This window comes from Herpailurus yagouaroundi, unplaced genomic scaffold (genome assembly GCF_014898765.1).
Source record: "Herpailurus yagouaroundi ecotype Mexico unplaced genomic scaffold, PumYag 199, whole genome shotgun sequence".
In the NCBI taxonomy this organism is placed as follows: Eukaryota; Metazoa; Chordata; class Mammalia; order Carnivora; family Felidae; genus Herpailurus; species Herpailurus yagouaroundi.
The window spans coordinates 12,668,262-12,687,219 of NW_024412430.1; the positions used below are offsets into that span (position 1 = coordinate 12,668,262).

An 18,958-nucleotide genomic window follows, 5' to 3' on the forward strand; every position below is an offset into this window, starting at 1 on the left:
GACAGAGCATGAACGGGGGAGGGTCACAGAGAGAGGGAGACACAGAATCGGAAACAGGCCCCAGGCTCTGAGCTGCCAGCACAGAGCCCGATGCGGGGCTCGAACTCATGGACCCTGAGATCTTGACCTGAGCCGGAGTCGGACGCTTAACCAACTGAGCCACCCAGGCGCCCCGGCCCTTGATGTATTTGTGACACATTCTTGAGTCTGGAAAGCCCGAGTTTGGTGCATCGTCTCTCTGTCATTGTCTATGCGGTTCTAGGTGCATGGAGTCGTCAGGGTGATAGACCTGCTTGGGGTCTCAGGCAGTAGGGCAGCACTTTTGGTGGCCCTGGCGCAGAAAACCCTTACAGGCTCCCTGGACCTGACTGATGAAGGTGCAGAGAAAGGGTAGGTCAGGAAGCAGAGGTCTCCTGGATTGCGTCTCCCTCCCGTGCCCTTACTGTGTGCCATTACCCTGCTCCTCGTGCCTCATGGCTTCTTCATCATTTTCTAGTTGGGCTCTCACTCTCAATGGCAGCTCCAGACGTTCGCTTTGGTCCTTTGATGGATAACCACCGGGAGTTCTGTTCCGGTTCCTTCTGGAGGCTGTGCGTTGGAGCTACAGCAGTTCTTGGAGTAGTCATTTTACTTGGGTGTGTGGAGGAAGGCAGGAGGGACCCTGCCCTTCTCGTAAAGCATTAGATTCCCTGTAGCTAAGGGGTTTGGTAAACTGCTGTGGAATGAATTTCCCTGTCAGTGGATATTGACACAATGGCTGCTAACACAAAGATTGTATCCTTAGCTGAAGAGGTCATGTCCTTCATTTGCTTCTCTTTCTAAGACAGTGGTTCTCTGGGGGGCCCCGCCCCCCCCCCAACCTCACCATCAGCAGTGGTGCAACATCAACTGGGAAGAACTAGTTAGAAATGTTGGTCCTCAGGACTCACCCCAGACCTGGTGACTCCGAGACTCTGAGGTGAGGACCAGAGATCTGTGCTTTAATAGATTTATGCTTTCAATTTTGATTTATGCTTAGATTTGAGAACCAGTGGTTTTCAGTGCTGGGGGTTTTGGGGGGGGGGTTGTTTTTGTTTTGAGAGGGGGGAGGGGCAGAGAGAGCGGGAGAGAGAATCCCAAGCAGGCTTCACGGTGTCAGCACAGAGCCCGACACAGGACTCGATCCCACAGCCCTGAGGTCATAACCTGAGCCGAAGTCAAGAGTCTGATGCTCCACCAGCTGAGCCCCCCAGGCACCCCTGGGGTTTCTTTTAATGGTACCTTTTGTTATAATTTTCTCGGGAAGTAAAGATGTTTGACCTGTGGCATTCTCCAGAGTGCCTATAGCTAATGGTTCCCTCCTTGGACACCCCTCCCTCAGTCTGACGAAGGGGTCTCTCGCCACCTCACCCCCGGGTCACTCCCAGATGTAGTTACTTCCTCCACAGAGAACTGAAAAGGGAGAGAAGTGCTGGAAGGTCTGGAACTTTCCATCCTGGGGCTTACGGTTTAGATGGCAGAACTGAGCCAAGTTTGGTAACCCCATCAGAGAGAAAGCACTTTTTGATTGGGTCACACACGTACAAGTAATTTTGTTTTCTTTGCCCTAAGTGGAAATGTTTTCCTCCTTTATAAAATCTAGATATCAGGTAAGGAACTATACTTTGGATGACTGAATGCCCTTTTTTCCTGTGCAGTCTCTTGAGTGTGACATTTACCTTTCTTCTCCTCCTCCTCCTCCTCCTCCTCCTCCTCCTTCTTTTTCTTCTTCTTTTTTTGCGTTTGTCAAGCCACGAAGGGTAAAAAAAAAAAAAAAAGTTTACATGTCAGTCAACGATTTCATTTCTGATTGATTAATCTTAAAAGAGAAAAGCTTTTTCTATTGAACCCTCTCTTTACAATTTTAAAAATTAAATATATTTTAATTTCCCGCCCCCTGGACAATTGGAGAATATATCTCACCAGGGGCGCCAGGTGGCTCTATGGGTTAAGTATCTGAATGTTGATCTCAGCTCAGGGCTTGATCTTAGAGTGTGGAGTTCAGTCCCCATGTTGGGCTCCACACTTGGCGTGAAACCTACTTAAAAAGAAAAAAAAAAAGTGTTTCTCACCATTGATTTTTCTTAAATACATACATAATAAACAGCAAGATTTATACTTTGTTACAACATCATTGCAAGTTTTTAAGGAATAAAATCAAGTATGACAATTGAAAAAAAAAATACCCATGACCAAGTTGGACTATTCTTTACCAGCTCAAGAAATTGTAGGGATGCCTGGGTGGCTCAGTCAGTTAAGCTTCTGACTCTTGATTTGGGTTCAGGTCATGATCTCACAGTTTGTGGGTTCAAGCCCCATGTCAGGCTCCATGCTGACAACATGGAGTATGCTTGGGATTCTCCCTCTCTCATTCTCTCTCTCCCTAACCACCCGCCCCCACCCCACCCACTGCTCACACACGTGCATGCTCTCTCTCTTCTCAAAATACATGAATAAACTTAAAAAAAAAAAAAAGAAAAATTGTACGTGCATGTTTATGGGAGAAGATACCAGACCCTACCAGTTTTCTGTGAAAAAAACCCTGATGTTACTATAGACGACCGTTTTCTCCCATCTCTGTATAATGTTTAACTTGTCTTTGTAACGTAGGCTCAATTTGTGGTAAAAATTCCACCTCTGAGATGACAAGCCTATATATACCAGGAGTGGGCACTGAGCAGAGCACTCACGTCCCTCTTGGGGGTTTATCTTTGTATCTTGACTTCATAGAATGTCTACAGCTGGAAATAGTACAGCTGAATACAGGAGGAGAAATGGAATGTGTATATGTATGTATGTGTGTACGTAAGGAAAACGTCAGCTAAAGTAGAATAGTCAGCATGCAAGGCTAGAAAAATAGGATTCAGGGAGGCACAAATGGGCCAGGGAGGCACACTGAAAATGGACGAGAGGCCTAGACCTGGAGGTGTTCCAGGTTCAAAACATGGCCTACAGCAGGCACCCCCACCTCTCCCCTCCACCCCCCAGCCTGGCTCTCCTTTTTCTGGTCTGGTCCAGTGCTCACCCAGCACATCTGATTATCCTCTGGAGAACACGGTAACAGGGAAAGGATGGTATTCAGCTGGGCGTCTTTGGCTGTGAGAATCAAAACCAACTTGAGGAGGGCTTTCTCAGGATACCAAAGTACCCCCAAGGAATCCAGGACCCTCAGAGAAAACCTAGGGTCAAAGGGAAAGCACCGAGAACATGGAGACCTCTGTTGTCTCGACTGCCCTCAGCTTCACCCCACCTTTCCGCACATCAGCTCTTTCTGTGGGCAGAGCCACCTGCATCTGGAGCCTGGCTGAAAACCCGAGGAAGGAAGCTTCTTGCTTAGCATGGGTCTGATGCCTCCGTGGGGCCCATCGAGGCCTTGGCTGGGTGAGATGTGTGTGTACCAGGAGGCAGTACGGGAGAGTCCCCTCTGACCCTGTAGCTGGATCAGAAAATTCCAAAGAAGGGAGTAGTTCATGTGGAGGCGACCGAAGCATCCCCCCCACGCATACCATGAACGTGTTGCTGTGGATTTATTCATTAACTTCACGCTCTAGGGGAGGAATCCTCTTTGGCTCCAAGAAAAGCTCATTGTTGGACCTAAGAAACCTTGGGCTAGGCTGGGAATCAAGGTCAAGGGTGACAGTGAATTTTCTGAGTGACTCCACCCCATGAGGCCTCGTCAATGCCAGCAGGTGATGCCTCCAGTGACAGCGGTCTCTGTCAGTGCTGCACCTTTAGAAACAGCTCTGGTGACGAGCAAGGCCAAAATTCATGGTAAATGTCTGCGTGATGCAAAAGCCTCATGAGCCTCTGCTCTCAAAGGGTCCTTTACTCTGAATGGCATCCTGATCTGACGGAGATCTATGCATTTCGACTGATAGTGTCAGAAAAATATATAGGTTACTAGCTGTTAAGCCGTTTACCTTCATCATGAGCTCATTTGCTCATTGAGTTGTTAATTCAAGTTGAGAATGAACCTTGGTCCACAGACTCAAGGGTGCAAAAAAATACTGTATTTTTCTCAATCCACTCATCTTCTACTCCAGGGTGGTAGCAGAAAGGTTAACGTTGGGTCTCTTTCCCACACACCCCAGCAAGGTTGTGCCAGGGTTCCAAGTTCTTTTTTTTTTAATTTATTTTTATTTTCTTAATGTTTATTTTATTTTTGAGAGAGAGAGAGTGTGGAAGCAGGGGAGGGGCAGAGAGAGAGGGAGACACTCCAGAGCAGGCTCCAGGCTCTGAGCTGTCAGCACAGCTCATGGGCTCTAACCCATGAACCGCGAGATCATGACCTGAGCCGCAGTCAGATGCTCACTGGACTGAGCCACTCATGTGCCCCCCAGACTTCGACATTCTTATGATATGTCATGAGGTCTGGAAGACCCATCCCCCCACCCTTGGCTCATCTCTTCGCCCTGGTCCCTGCTGCTTCTGGGTGAGAGTGGAGGTTGGGGAAGGTACTTTGTCACAGCAGGAGTCCTGCCATTCCCTCCGGCCTCCTGCGTGTCTGTCACCCCGTCCGAGCAGGTGCAGTCCTGTGCTCCTCCACGTCTCCCACTCAGCCCTCCCGCAAGACTCTCCTTAGGGGACAGTTGCTTTCCTCTCCAGCCCTATTCTCCTGACAAAATCTGGCTGCAGCCTCCCCGAAGCAGAGAAGGTAGAGCCCTCCAGCCACAACAGTGAGGGCACTGGGGAGAGACAAACATAGGAGCCTCCTAGTGGGCAGAGGCTAGGCTCTGTCTCCCCTGCGCTCCTAGAGCTGCGGTCACCCACAGTCGGATCCCCACTTTGGGGGCGCCTCCCGCTCTTCCTCAGGGCTCCAGATTTGTGGGTGGCTGTACCTGCCCCACACAGATAGACAGAGGCATCTATCGTTGGGCTGTTTCCCAGGGCAGTCCGGAAACCTGCCTCTTCTGGAGAAGTAGCCTTCACATCCCGAAGCATTTTCCATAAATCTTCAGTGCATGCGTCAAATCCTGGGGAGAGGTTTCTTTTTCCCTTCTCTGGCGATGAATGACTTGGTTGTGGTGATATTGCTGCGGGGAAACTCACCCGCCTGGTGCACATGCACTGTGCACTTGTGCCCTTGGGCTCCCAAAGCGACCAGTAATTGTGACTGCAGACAGCTTCACCGAGCACCCACCGTCCTTGGCCGTTGTGTCACGCACTACCTGGCCCACAGCGCAGCTAATGCATTAAAAAAAAAAATAGAAACATTTGGTGTGGAGGGGGATACATTTAGGGTGAAATCTTGGAGACCCCCCTAGCAGATGGCAAGGCTTGCTCACAGTGTCAATAAAAATTTGCTACCTTGGGCCCCCAGCATGTTGTAGAGTATCATCTAGAATTTCAGTACAGGCTCTACTTAAAATATTTATGCAACAGTGCTTCTTAACCCCCGCCAAAAGCATAGGTTCACATGTATCCTGTTACCCTAGCTGTCGCTAACCTATAACCAGCGGAGTACCCTTCGAGGGTATTGGGAATGTTGGAAAGTCAACTGTCACGGGTTACGTTTGTAGTGGCTGATAAAGTAGCCTTGGTTCCTAAACAGAAATATTTGTCTTGTGACCAGAATGGCTCTTCAGCAGCAAAGACATGTGACAGAGGAGAGAGAGGGGAGTTGACTAACAGAACGTAGAAGGACCAGAGGAACCAATGAAGCAGAAGCTGTTAACCTGGCTTAGTATTGGCAGGGAGACGGGGGTAGTCCCTGGTGTTACTGTTAAGAGAGAAATGTTACTAAAAACACAGCTGGAAATCCTTCTGCTAGGGAGTCTCTTTTTAGGTCAATAGAGACACATTCGTGTATTATGTTTATAGATGCATCATGCACACAACAAAGTAGAAGATTAAAAACAGGCTAATGCTGATCGTTTTTTTTTTCTTTATTCTTATTTCATTGTTTTTTAAACTTACAGTAAAGAACAAGCATGCTTTTGAAGGAAGTAGAAGTTGAAAGTTCTCTTTCTGACAGTTGAGGATCAATGATATAGTTCACCCAAAGGTATCTGACCTGAGTTTGCGCTTCTGTTCCTGTTCAGCTGACACATTGTAGCGTCTGGTTTCATTTTTCCCTCTGATAAACAGGTAACTGGCATTTACCTGAGGCGGGACAATCGAATTTAGATGCTGAGTGTTGATAGCAGGTGGCTGTTGACTAGTTCTAGAAGGTGTCTTAGCCAAAACCAGGCACCGCGGGGGGTGTTGGGAGAGAGAGGTTGGAAGGCTCTGTCGTCGGTTATTTTTGGTCACTGAGCTCTGTGCCTGTGGAGAAGCGAGGAGTGAGGGCATGCATGGGGGGAGGCGTTTTTATTGGTTTAAGTCCGGTGAACTTCAGGATACGAGATAAGCAGCTGTTTCGGTGGCTTGATTAGCACACTTCTTGATAACAGTGTCTCTGCTGGTCTCCGTCTGCCCTCCTGGTTTGTCCGCAGTCCCCTGTGGTCCGCACCCTGGACCAGCCCCTATGACAAATTGTCCTCAGGGGTCACCTGTGGCTGCCTTACTAGGCGCTCAACTCCGTGTCATCGCGTTCGTCCCCATCCGCAGCCCTCGACGTCTCTCATCTTTCCCTGGGCTAGCGGTCTCGGCACCTGCACGCTGTTTCTTCTGCCTCTGTATCCCCTCGCTCTGGATCTCCTCCTTAAGTTCTTCCTCCTGTGTCTCCCTTGATCCTTCACTGTGTCTTCTGTCATCACGCTTCCTTTAGTCCTGGAACTTCAGCCGTCGTGTTTCTGGAGGTAAAAGCCTAGCGGCCAATCCTCTTCCTCTCCACCGTGAGTCCTGTTGTTGCCGAGAGTGTTATCACAAGATGGCTTGTCAAATCCGAACACGTTGGCTTCAACACAAAATCCACAGGCATCGGACGCACTTAGAGTTCCTCTCCTGGCTCTGCGAGGAGGCCCCTGGATGGTCTGTGCGCGGTTTCCTCATTGCTGATGAAACAGGCTCCTGTGTGAGCCTCTCTAGGCAAATGAAAGTGGAGTTAATTAAAAAAAAAAAAAAAAAAAAAAAAAGTCTTATTACCTCAAGGCACAAAGGCGTATCAATTTCACAAAGCGTCCACAAAGCTGATCCAAAAAATGCTGGGTTGGTTTGTGGTCCATGCTAACCTTTAAAATTAAGTTAAAATGATCAGAGCGGTCCCTTTCCAGCTAGACCACTATACTTAATAAACACAAAACAACGGACATTGCCACTAAGACACTGTGTGAGGGTTCACGTGTCTGGAACATGGGCATTACTGGGGCCACAGGCTCAGCTGGGCTTTGACAGAAGGAATAAGAAAAGCAGTATCTTGCGTGAGGAATGAAACAAAGGAAGGGTCAAGGGTGTGTTCTTTGGAACATAGTAAGACTTAGCCTGACTAGGACCCGAATTATTTGTTGTAAGCTGGAGGAAGATAAGATAAATTAGAGCTAGGTTATGGAAGCCTCTGAAAGTCCGTGGAGGAGTTGATATTTGATGGAAGAGAATATTGTTGCCACCCAGGATCCTCATGTAAGGAATGCTGGATTTCGAAATGAGGAGACCAGAGAAGTCGAGAGTTGGAGATCTCCTATAAGGTGGGGTGGGAACGACCAGTATTTCTCAAGCATGTGTTGTAAACCATGCCCTGGATCTCATAGTTTTTCCTGTTACAGCAACCTTAGGGGTAGATGTCAACTGGCCCCCTTTGTGAGGACTTGTGTAAATTCTGCCAAGTGGCTGGGGCGGGACGTAAGCACAGGGACATCTGACCTCAAAGCACAATGAAGATCGAGGGAGGACATTTTAATCCGTTCTTCATTTTATAGCCCAGAAAGATGAGGCCCAGGAGGGAGGGGGCTGTTGAGGGTGGCAGAGGTTAGAGGACAGGGACACCGGGTCTGCAAGAGAGTGGGCAGGCGGAGGTCTGCAGAGAGAGGGCAGGGTCAAGGCTGCTGCTGTCGGCGGCTGGGGGTGTCCCGGTATTCGCCAGGCACGGTGGACCGGAGTGAGAAAGACGGGGCACAGAACAGTGGGATGTTCAAGGGAAAGTGGTGCTGGACTGCTCTGGGATGGGGGATGGCTTGCGCATAATCCCAAGGTTTTAATCCCAGGGAACTGCCACATGCCGAGAAAAATCCTCGGTGGAGCTGGTTTTCGGGGAAAGGCCGTGTGCTTCTTACGGAGTAGTCTGGCTCTGAAATGACAGAGATACCAAAATATGAAAACGAATGGTATTCTTGAGCCGGCTTCTAGACCCGCCGACAAACGCCTGAACAGCATTGGAAGTGCCAGTGAGAGGCTGGGAGGAACAGCCCTTGTCTTTGAAGCGATGGGGAGATCCCGAAAGAGCAAGCAACCCGGCTTTTACCGAGAGCGAGGGGGACCCAGGCCTGCGTGAGCTCGTAGGCTCTCGGCCATTCTGGCCTGTCCCTTCCACCCCCACCTCGCCCCCCCCCCCCATCACGGAAAATGGCTTAACTCTGCTCATTTCTCAACTCTGTAGCTGTCTCCAGTAATCAAGTATATTCTGCCATCACGTTCTCCTCAACGAGATTCCTTTTCTTCCAGAATGATTGTCGCAGCACCGGACGGACTGCTGAGCTATCGAATTGTCTCCATCTTTTGACCACCCTAGGGGAATGGAGTTGAAATATTGATTGCGGTAGTTTGCCGGCCTTACGTAATTGAGGTGAGGTGTCCTTTTTCCGTATGGCTGTCCTTAACTTGCCACGTTGTGTGCTTTAACTTTGCTTTGTGGAGACATTAATCCCTTCTTTCTCCCTACCTTTTATGCTCTAAAATCCTTTCGGGGTACTCTTCATCTGCAAATGTATTAGAGGGCAGAAAGGACTTTATCGGAAGAAATATGAGCAAACTGTTTGGCTCTGAAGAATAAAGGGGAAATGTATTACTCTTCAGATTAAATCAACAGAAGTACCCTATTTCCATAAACACACTATGCAGAAAGTGGATTATATTAGAGAAACGTTAATAGATGGAAAGGAGTATTATTAAGGCTACTTGGGAAAAAATGGAGACATTTAAATATTAATATATTGCTGGCTTTATTCAACTAAAGAGAATCTAGAAAACAGAGAATTTAAAGGAAAAAAGGCTGTTGTTTCACTTGCAGGGATAATGCCTATTAAAATTTTAGTGCATGACTTGTACTATTCATATTACAAATGTTGGTAATGATGTGTGTGTGTTGCATGTTAAGTTGCTAGATATGTGCAAACGAGTAACATTTATCACGTGTCTGCCCTAGGCCAGGCTCTATCCTAAGCACTTATATCAATGTGTGAATTCTCACCACCCTGTGAAGTGGGTTTTTTCTTATCCCCATCGTAAGAAAATTGAGGTTCATATACATGACTTGATAAATAAACCTCTCACACGGCTGGTAAACCCACTCAGAACATACCAGTGGGCCTTTTTTCCACCTACCTCTCCTCCTTAAGAAGATGCTTATTCCTTTTTCTCTACAGCATATGTTGTTCAGTTACATGGCGATAGAATGATGTCCCTTCCCTGCCTCCTTACGTGCGACTTTTGAGCACATCCATTATTTCCCAAGGACATACTGCTACAGGCAGCTTGGCAGAGTCTGTGGGGATGTGGGAACGTTGGGGTTTTTTATTGACCTTGCTGATGGTCTCAAAAGTTTATATTTTATGTGTATACACACACATACGTACGCACACATACATATCTACACAGCATCTGTTGGCCATCTGAATGTCTTCTTTGGGAAGATGTCTACTCAGGTCTTCTCCTTTCTTTTTTTTTTTTTTTTTTTAATTTTTTTTTAACATTTATTTATTTTTGAGACAGAGACAGAGCATGAACAGAGGAGGGGCAGAGAGAGAGGGAGACACAGAATCTGAAACAGGCTCTAGGCTCTGAGTGGTCAGCACAGAGCCCGACGCGGGGCTAGAACTCACAGACCGTGAGATCATGACCCGAGCCGAAGTCGGACGCTCAACCGACCGAGCCACCCAGGCGCCCCCAGGTCTTCTCCTTTCTTAATCAGATTATTATTATTTGGGGGAGGGGGGGAGTTGTATATAAGTTGTTTATATATTTTGAATAATAACCTCTTATGGGTTATATCATTTGCAGATACCTTCTCCCATTCAGTAGGTTATGTTTTGTTGATGTTTTCCTTCACTGTGGAGAGGCTTTTGATTTTGGTGTGGTCCCAGTAGTTTATTGTTGCTTGTGTTTCCCTTCCTGAGAGACAACTCCATAAATATGTTGCTGTAAGACAGGTCAGAGAGGTGACTGCCTATGTTTTCATTTAGGAGTTTTATGGTTTGAGGTCTCACATTTAGGTCTTTAATCCATTTTGAGTTCATTTTTGTGTATGGAGTGAGAAAGTGGTCCAGTTTCATTCTTGTGCTTGTAGCATTTATTGAAGAGTCTATCTTTTCCCCATCATATATTCTTGCCTCCTTTGTCATATAGTAATTGGCCATATAGACGTGGATTTATTTCTGGGCTCTCAGTCCTATTTCATTGATCTATGTGTCTGTTTTTCTACCGTTCCAATACTGTTTGGATTATTACAGCTTGGTAGCATATCTTGAAATGTGGGATTGTGATACCTCCAGTTGTGTTCTTCTTCTTCAAGATTGCTTCAGCTATGCAAGGTCTTTTGTGGTTCTGTACAAATTTTGGGATTGTTTGAGTTCTATGAAAAATGCAGTTCATGTTTTGATAGGAATTGCATGGAGTCTGTAGACTGCTTTGGGTAGTATGGACATTGTAATGATATTCTTACCGTCTTTCCATTTGTGTTGTGTTCAGTTTCTTTGATTCAGTATCTTACCATTTTCACATTACAGGACTTTCACCTCCTCAGTTAGATTTATTCTTAGGTATTTCATTCTTTTCAGTACAATTATAAATGGGATTGTTTCCTTAATTTCTCTTTCTGCTGCTTCATTATTAGTTTATAGAAATGCACCAGATTTCTGTGTATTGATTTCATATTCTACAACTTTACTGATTTGATTTATTTTAATAGTTTTTTTGGTGGAGTCTTTCAGGTTTTCTTTTTTTTTTTTTTTTTTTTTAATTTTTTTTTTTTTTTTTTTACGATTTTTTATTTTTGGGACAGAGAGAGACAGAGCATGAACGGGGGAGGGGCAGAGAGAGAGGGAGACACAGAATCGGAAACAGGCTCCAGGCTCTGAGCCATCAGCCCAGAGCCTGACGCGGGGCTCGAACTCACGGATCGCGAGATCGTGACCTGGCTGAAGTCGGACGCTTAACCGACTGCGCCACCCAGGCGCCCCTCTTTCAGGTTTTCTACATAGAGTGTCATGTCATCTGCAAATAGTGACAGTTTTACTTCTTCCTTACCAACTTGGATGCCTTGTATTTCTTGTCTGATTGCTGTGGCTAGGAATTCCAGTACTCCGTTGAATAAAAGTGGTGAGAGTGGACATTCTTGTCTTGTACATAATCTCAGAGGAAGAGCTGCCCTCAGTGTTTCACCATTGAATATGATATTAGCTGTGGGGTTTTGATATATGGCCTTTATTATGTTGAGACATGTTCCCTCTAAACCCACTTTGTTGAGTGTTTTGATCATGAACGGATGTTGTTCATTTATCACATTCTTTTTTCTGTACCTGTTGACATCATCAGAGGATTTTTATTCTTCCTCGTGTTAATATGATGATGTATCACATTGATGGGATTGTGAATATTGAACCAACCTGGAATCCTCAGAATAAATCCTCATTGATCATGGTAAAACATCCTTTTGATGTATTAATGAATTCAGTTTGCTAATGTTTTGAAGATTTTTGCATGTGTGTTCATCAGAGATACCGGTCTGTAGTTTCTTTTTTGGTGGTGTCTTTGTCAACATAATTAGTTAAAGTTGCTGGAGATTCTAGTTTAGGAATGTGCTTAATGAAATTTCCTCTGGACATACATGTCAATGCATACCCTCCTAACTAGTTTTGAGGCTGCTCTTAATAACATTTAATATAAGGGGCACCTGGGTGGCTCAGTTGGTTGAGCTTCTGACTTCGGCTCAGGTCATGATCTCATAGTCTGTGGGTTCCAACCCCAGGTTGGGCTCTGTGCTGACAGCTCAGAGCCTGGAGCCTGCTTTGGATTCGGTGTCTCCCTCTGTCTCTGCCCCTCCCCTGCTCGTGCTCTCTCTCACTCTCTCAAAAATAAACATTAAGAAAAAAATTTTTAAATAATATTTAATATAAGTTCAGAAAAGAGATTTTTGATGTATATTACCTGAAAGATCTGAACCAGTTTACAAATTTCACTGACAGTAGCAAGAGATATCTTTCCCATACTCTTCTTAACATTAGAGTATAGAATTAGAAAAAAAAAAAAAAAAAACTTTATCCAGTTTTCTGGACAAGTGAACGTTGGTCATATATTTATGAATCAGTTATATTTCTCCTAATGTGAATTCTCTGTTCATGTCCTTTGCCCGTATCTCCAAAGGGACGTTTGCTTTTTTGTTACTGATTTGCATGAGTGTTTAAAAAAACTTTTTAATTATGTTTATTTATTTTGAGAGGGACTGAGAGGGAGGGAGGGAGGGAGGGAGGGGCAGAGAAACAAGGAGACACAGAATCCAAAACAGGGTCCAGGCTCTGAGCTGTCAGCACAGAGCCCGACACGGGGCTCATATCCATAAGCTGTGAGATCGTGACCTGAGCCAAAGTCAGGTGCTTAACCAACTGAGCCACCCAGGGACCCCTGCAGGAGTGTTTTTATTGTAAAATTCCTTTTATTATAAAAATATTGTTAGCTTTTATGTCCTTTACCTTTGACTTTTATGGTGTTTTTTTTTTTTAATGTTTATTTATTTATTTTGTGAGGCGCGTGCACAGGGGAAGGGCAGAGAGAGAGAATCCCAAGCAAACTCCACCCTGTCTGTGCAGAACCGAACACAGGGCCCGATCCCACAAACTGTGAGATCGAGACTTGAGCTGAAATTGAGAGTCAGACACTTCACTGAGTGAGCCACCCAGGTGCCCTCTGTCTGGCGGTTTTAAAAGTAAGTCAATATTTAATTTAGGTAGTGAGATCTTTTCCCTGTGGTTTCCATATAGATTCACTAGGAGGCAGGAATGCCTTTAATTATTCCCCCTTCTTGTAGCAGAATGACCTATTCTGAGTGTCGCCTCTTGGCGCTCCCCTGCCCCAGGGGCCACGGCCGTCTGCTTACAAAGGCCTCAAGGCTCCACGCGATGTGTCTCTGCCTGCTGCCCAGCCTCACCTCTGTCACTGTCTGTGGAACCCTGTGTTCCAGCATCCCTGGCCTCCCGTCAGTTCGTGGAGCCTGCCGAGCTCTTGCCTGCCCCTAGAATTCTGTAGGTGCTGCCCCTTTGCTAGGACCATGTGCTTGTGCTTGTTGAACATACGCACACACACAGGCAGACACGCACATACACGTGTGCTCACACACATCTCTTGGACCTGACTCCATGTGGTTCAGAGAGGCAGTTCCCGAGAGAGAGCCCCGGACCTGGCTGCTTGGGGTCACCCGGCTTCTCCATTCACCACCTCTGTGTCCTTGGACACAGTCACCTCTTCCTCACCTGTAATGCTACAATCTTCATCATAATAGTCCTTACTAATCTCAGAGTCCTTGGGAGGAGTACAAGGGTGAATTTATGCAAAGTTCTTGGAAATCGACCCCATGCGCAGAAGTGCACGTCATTGGTTCACTGTCATTGTCATTCACCAGTTTTCAGTGCACCCTGCCCCTGAGAGAGTGCTGTCCTGTCCAGGTTTTGTCATCCCCTTGGGCATTCTCCATCTCCTTATCCCCTTTTCCCCCTTAAGACTATCAGTACACAGCTATTTTTTAAAATTTTTTTTGGAAGTTTATTTTTAAGAGAGAGAGAGACAGAGTGCAAGCGGGGGAGGGGCAGAGAGAGAGGGAGACACAGAATCTGAAGCAGACTCCAGGCTCTGAGCTGTCAGCACAGAGCCTGACGTGGGACTTGAATTCACAAACTGCGAGATGATGACCTGAGCCGAAGTTGGATGCTTAACTAGCTGAGCCACCCAGGCACTCCCAGGCTTTTTTATTCTTCATTAATGTTTGATCTTGACACATTCTCTCTCTCTGTCTCTCTCTCTCTTCTCTCTCTGTCTCTCTCTGTCTCTCCCCCATCCCCCACAAATAATTTGCATACTTTTTCTGAACAATGTCATGAACGCACTTTCTTATGCACATCAGTGGGCTTCAAAAACACTTGAAGCCTTTGTTTTCTAGCTGGCAGCACGTTAGAGAAATTACTAATTGATCTTTTCCCAGGGCTTTAAACACCAGGTCCTGCTTAGTTTGTGTGAGTCACTGGATGTAATCTTCCAGAGGGCAGGGGTCCGGGCACCCTCAGGAATGTGGTGTCATCTGATAATGACTTCGTTCTCACTGCAAAGGAAGAAACAGGGACTTAGAAGCCAGTGGGGCGGGAAAGGAGAAATTCTTCTCCGTCTGTGGGAGTGAGCATTAAACAAAAACGTTTTCACTGGCTGATAGAACACACAGGTTGCTTTCTGGGGAAAGGGGCTCACAGATTGGGGTGCTGTCGGGTTCTAAATTTTTTCACCATTCTGTCGTTCTCTTCTGCCTTTTTTTTTTTTTTTTTTTTTTTTTTGTCGTGAGAATAGAAATCAGTGTAGGGTGGCCTGGGGCAGAGAGCACAGTGAGTCACAGGCCTCTGCCCTTCACACGGGCAGGCCGAAGTGAGCCGCTGACCACCCCGGCCTCTGATCTATGGCACTGCACCCCCCCAGAGAGCCGGAGGGGTTTCTGTAAGTGATGGGGACGCCGGGCTTGTGCAGAATGGCCCCTGCCAGGGTTTTGCACAGTGCCCACCTTATTGCACCAGAAAGGCAAGTTTCATTGCATAAGGGGACAATTTACGGCCATGGGCTTATCTCCTTGTTTTCACTCTTTATGTTTTTCTGCCTCTTAATAAAATGTGAAGTCACAAAGCAATTAAATAGTAGTGTAGTTTTCAGGCAGGAGGTGGAGAGAGGCTAACTGGGGGAAAGGCCAACATGATTGACAGAGGCTGACTGGAGATTTACATTGGGAATAACTCGTTCCTCAAAACTTTCTTCATTTCCTGGTGGGAAGTATGGGGTAAATCATCGACCAGGAGGGTAGATGATTAAAAGTGCAGGAGTTATGATTTCTTTTTGACTTTGTAAGTCTCTAAATCTAAACCTTAACGTGGAGTTCTCATTTTAGGAGCTCTCGAGGAAGTGATGGAAACCACTCGGCCAAGGATTGAGGTGAAGCAGAAACACTGTAAAAATCTCTCATTGCTAATAAGCTCGAGCTTGTTTATATTTTATGAAATGTCTTAAGATCCAGTGAAATGCAGTAGAGAATTCACGAGCCTTTTTCTTTTTTTACCCTTTAACTCAGATCCACAAGGGTAGATAGATATTTTTGGATTTTTAAAAATATCGAATGGGGTTTCATCCATGAGTGTCTAGAGTTTTTAAAATAGCATTAGTAGGGGCACCTGGGTGGCTCAGTCGGTTAAGCGTTTGACTTTGGTTCAGGTCAAGATCTCGCAGTTTGTGGGTTCTAACCCTGTGTAGGTCTCTGTGCTGACAGCTCGGAGCCTGGAGCCTGCTTCAGATGCTGTGTCTCCTCCTCTCTGCCCCTCCCCCACTCACACTCTGTCTCTCAAAAATAAATAAACATTAAAAAATAGCATTAGTAATATTTAATCATGACATTTAAACTGAGCAAGAATGTGGACAATTGAACATAAAAATATGGAAGGGCACCTGGGTGGCTTAGTTGGTTAAGCGTCCGACTTTGGCTCAGGTCAGGATCTCACGGTTTGTGGGTTCCAGGCCCGCGTCGGGCTCTGTGCTGACAGCTCAGAGCCTGGAGCCTGCTTCGGATTCTGTGTTTCCCTCTCTCTCTGCCTCTACCCTGCTCATACTCTGTCTCTCTCTCTCTCTCTCTCTCTCTCTCTCTCTAAAATAAATACACATTACAAATAAATAAAAAAAGCATGGAGAGTTGAGACCCCCTGTGCCTTTATCCCAGCATCCTCCAACATATAAAAGAAACTCTTGATTTAGCCACTTTCTGTTGCTGATAACCTCTTTATTCTAATCAAGAGACTGGACAAGTAAAGGTACGTGAGTTGAAGTTGTCCTTCTTTCTTATTCTTGAAACATTTTGACTTTAAGGAGTTTTGAAAGCTGCTTTTTGATCCGAAGTTCTCTTGTTTCCTAATAACCCCACTGAAATGGCCAAAGAAAATAGCTTAAATTAAAATGCAGTCCTCGGTCCCAGGTGAGAGAAAGAGTAATTTGACTCAGAGTTCATTTCTCTGACCCAGAAAATGAGGGGCTGAAGGGCCAGCGCTTTTTCTGGTGTGAATTCATCTTGCCGGGAGAGGGCTCGGAAGGGGAGACTTCTTGCCTTCCCGGGAGCACCCCTGTCCCACCCTCCCCCCACCCTCCCCCCACCCCGCATCACCCCCTAAAAAAGCATTGGAGCCATCCATCCCGTTTCCGTTGAGGGTGGGCCTCCCGATAGAGGACTCCCAGGAAGATTTGTATGGAGGGAACGGGGGAGTGTTCGTTTCTAGACCTCGGTAAAAGGGTAACACGCGGCTTTTCTCGCAGCTCACTACATCTCTTCCAAGTCCCTGCCCAGGGTCCTGTGTGTGGGTGGTGAAGCAGCAAGTTCATTTCCTGTCCCTGTAAATAGAGGAGGGAGTGGGACCTCTTTGGATGTCCGTATCTGACCTCTCGGCTCTTGGGGGTGGGGGGGAGCTAAGTGTCAGTCACTGGGTCATTTTGCCACCCCAGGGCCGGTGCTCGTTAACAGCCGCTGGTTTGTATGTGTCGTTGCCCCGGCAACAGTCCTTCATCCATCCAGAGTGTGGCAGGGGTGGGTGTCTGGATGCAGAAAACGCCCATCTGCCCTGGTGCCGCTCATCCTTCCAGGGAAAGGTAACTCACTGGGGAATTAGTGTTTGGGTCTTAGCTGTGTATTATTTCTTTTCAACTCTATTTGTTTTTAATGACTCCAAATGCTGGTAACAGAGAAGTGAATCATTTAAAAATGAACAGGGGCACCTGGGTGGCTCAGTCGGTTGAGCATCCTACTCTTGGTTTCGGCTCAGGTTGTGATCTTCACGGTTCGTGAGTTTGAGCCCCGCATCCGGCTGTGTGCTGACAGCTCGGAGCCTCCTTAGAATTCTGTCTCTCCCTCTCTCTCAAATAAACTTTAAAAAAATGAAAATAAAGAATAAAAACGAGCAGTTCAGTGGCATTTTAGTACATTCACAGCGTTGCATCGCTGTCCTCTCGAGTTTCAAAACATTTTATTGCCCCAAGAAGAAACCCTGTACCCATTAACTCACCTCCCTCAGCCTCTGGCAAGCATTCATCTGCTTTGTCTTTGAGTTGACGCGTTCTGGATATGTCCTATAAATGGAATCCTAGAATATGTGACCTTTTGTGTCTGGCTTCTCTCACGTAGCATGTTTTCAAGGCTCATCCGTGCTGTACCGTGTGGCTGAATAGTATCCTCTTCTATTGACGTGCCACAGTTTTTTTCAATTCATTCACCTGGTGGACATTTGGGTTTTTTCCACCTTTTAATGCCTGTGAATAATGTTGCCGTGACCACGGGTATATAAGCATTTGGGTCCCCATTTTCAGTCCTTTGGTGGAATTGCTGGGTCATAGGCAAATGCTTTTTGACTTTTTTGGGAAACCGTCAAACTGTTTTTCCCCAGGAACTGAACCATTTACATTCCCACCAACCGTGCATAACTTTAAGTTGTTTCACTTCCTTACCAACACGTGCTGTTTCTCCTTCTTTTTCTTTAGCCATCCTTGTGATTAGGAAGTAGCACTTCATTGTGGTTGTGATTTACCTGTCCCCAATGACAAATGACATTGGTCATCTTTTCGTGTACTTACTGACCATTTGTGTATCTTCTTTGGAAAAATGTCCATTTCTCCTTCCCATCCCCCAGTGGGATCCTTGGCCCATTTTTAATTTGGTCTGTCTTTAAAATAAATGGGGTTGTCTTTTTGTTGTTGAGTTGTAAGAGTTCTTTGTATATCCTGGATGCTAGACCCTTCTCGGATACACGATTTGCAGGCATTTTCTTCCGTTCTTTTCTTTGCACTCTCTTGGTGATGTCCTTTGGACACACACAAGTTTTTATATTTTGATGAAGTTCAAGTTATTTATTTTTTCTTCGGTTGCTCATGCCGACTTCCTGATCCCTGTATTTTCGTCTACGGATTTTATGTTTTTCTCTCTAAATTCAGTCTATTAATCCATTTTGATTTAATTTTCATAAGGTGAGAGGTCAGGGTCCAACTTGATTCTCTTGTATGTGGGTATCTAGTAGTTCCATTTATTGAAAGGATTCTCTATCCCCAATTGAGTGGCCTTTTCACACTTAAAAAAAATATGAATTGGTCACGTCGGGTTTATTTTCGGACCCCTTAGGTTTTTTTCCATTAGTCTGTCTGTCTATCCTTGTGTCCATTTATACTGTTATGGTTACTGTAGCTTGTAGTAAGTTTTGAAATTGGAAAATGTGAATCTTCCAAATGTTTTCTTTTTCAACATCGCTTTGAATAGTCAGGGCCCCTTGTAGTTCCATATGAACTTAAAGATCAACTTTTCTATTTCTGCAAAAAAAAAAAAAAAAAAGAAGAAGAAGAAGAAGAAATAGGCTATTGGAATTTTGATAGAGATTGCACAGAGTCTGTAGATGGTTTTTCGTAGTATTGTCATCTTGACAATATTAAGTTTTCCAATTCGTGAACACATGATGTCTTGCCATTTAGTTATATCTGTCCTAACTTATTTCAGCATTGGTATATAGTTTCAGGGTACAAGTGTTTTGCCTCCATTAAATTTATTCTTAGGTATTTTATTCTTTGGGCGCAGCTGCAAATGAAATTG

The 18,958-nt window shown here is 45.7% G+C and overlaps 1 protein-coding gene and 1 long non-coding RNA gene across 6 annotated transcripts in view; one reads left to right on the forward strand and one right to left on the reverse strand.

The window, feature by feature from the left end:
• The window catches only part of KANK1 (KN motif and ankyrin repeat domains 1), a 210,569-nt gene that overhangs the window by 61,553 nt on the left and 130,058 nt on the right, over positions 1-18,958 (forward strand). For all 5 annotated transcript variants that reach the window (XR_005782834.1, XM_040449427.1, XM_040449429.1 and 2 more), the window contains exon 2: positions 8,557-8,677. The gene's annotated coding sequence lies outside the window, so the exon portion shown is untranslated. The remainder of the gene's footprint in view (positions 1-8,556; positions 8,678-18,958) is intronic.
• Positions 16,106-17,102, reverse strand: LOC121013676 (uncharacterized). Its single transcript, XR_005782835.1, has 2 exons — positions 16,656-17,102; positions 16,106-16,260 (listed from the first exon to the last, which is right to left on the reverse strand). It is a non-coding gene; the product is annotated as an uncharacterized LOC121013676 (long non-coding RNA).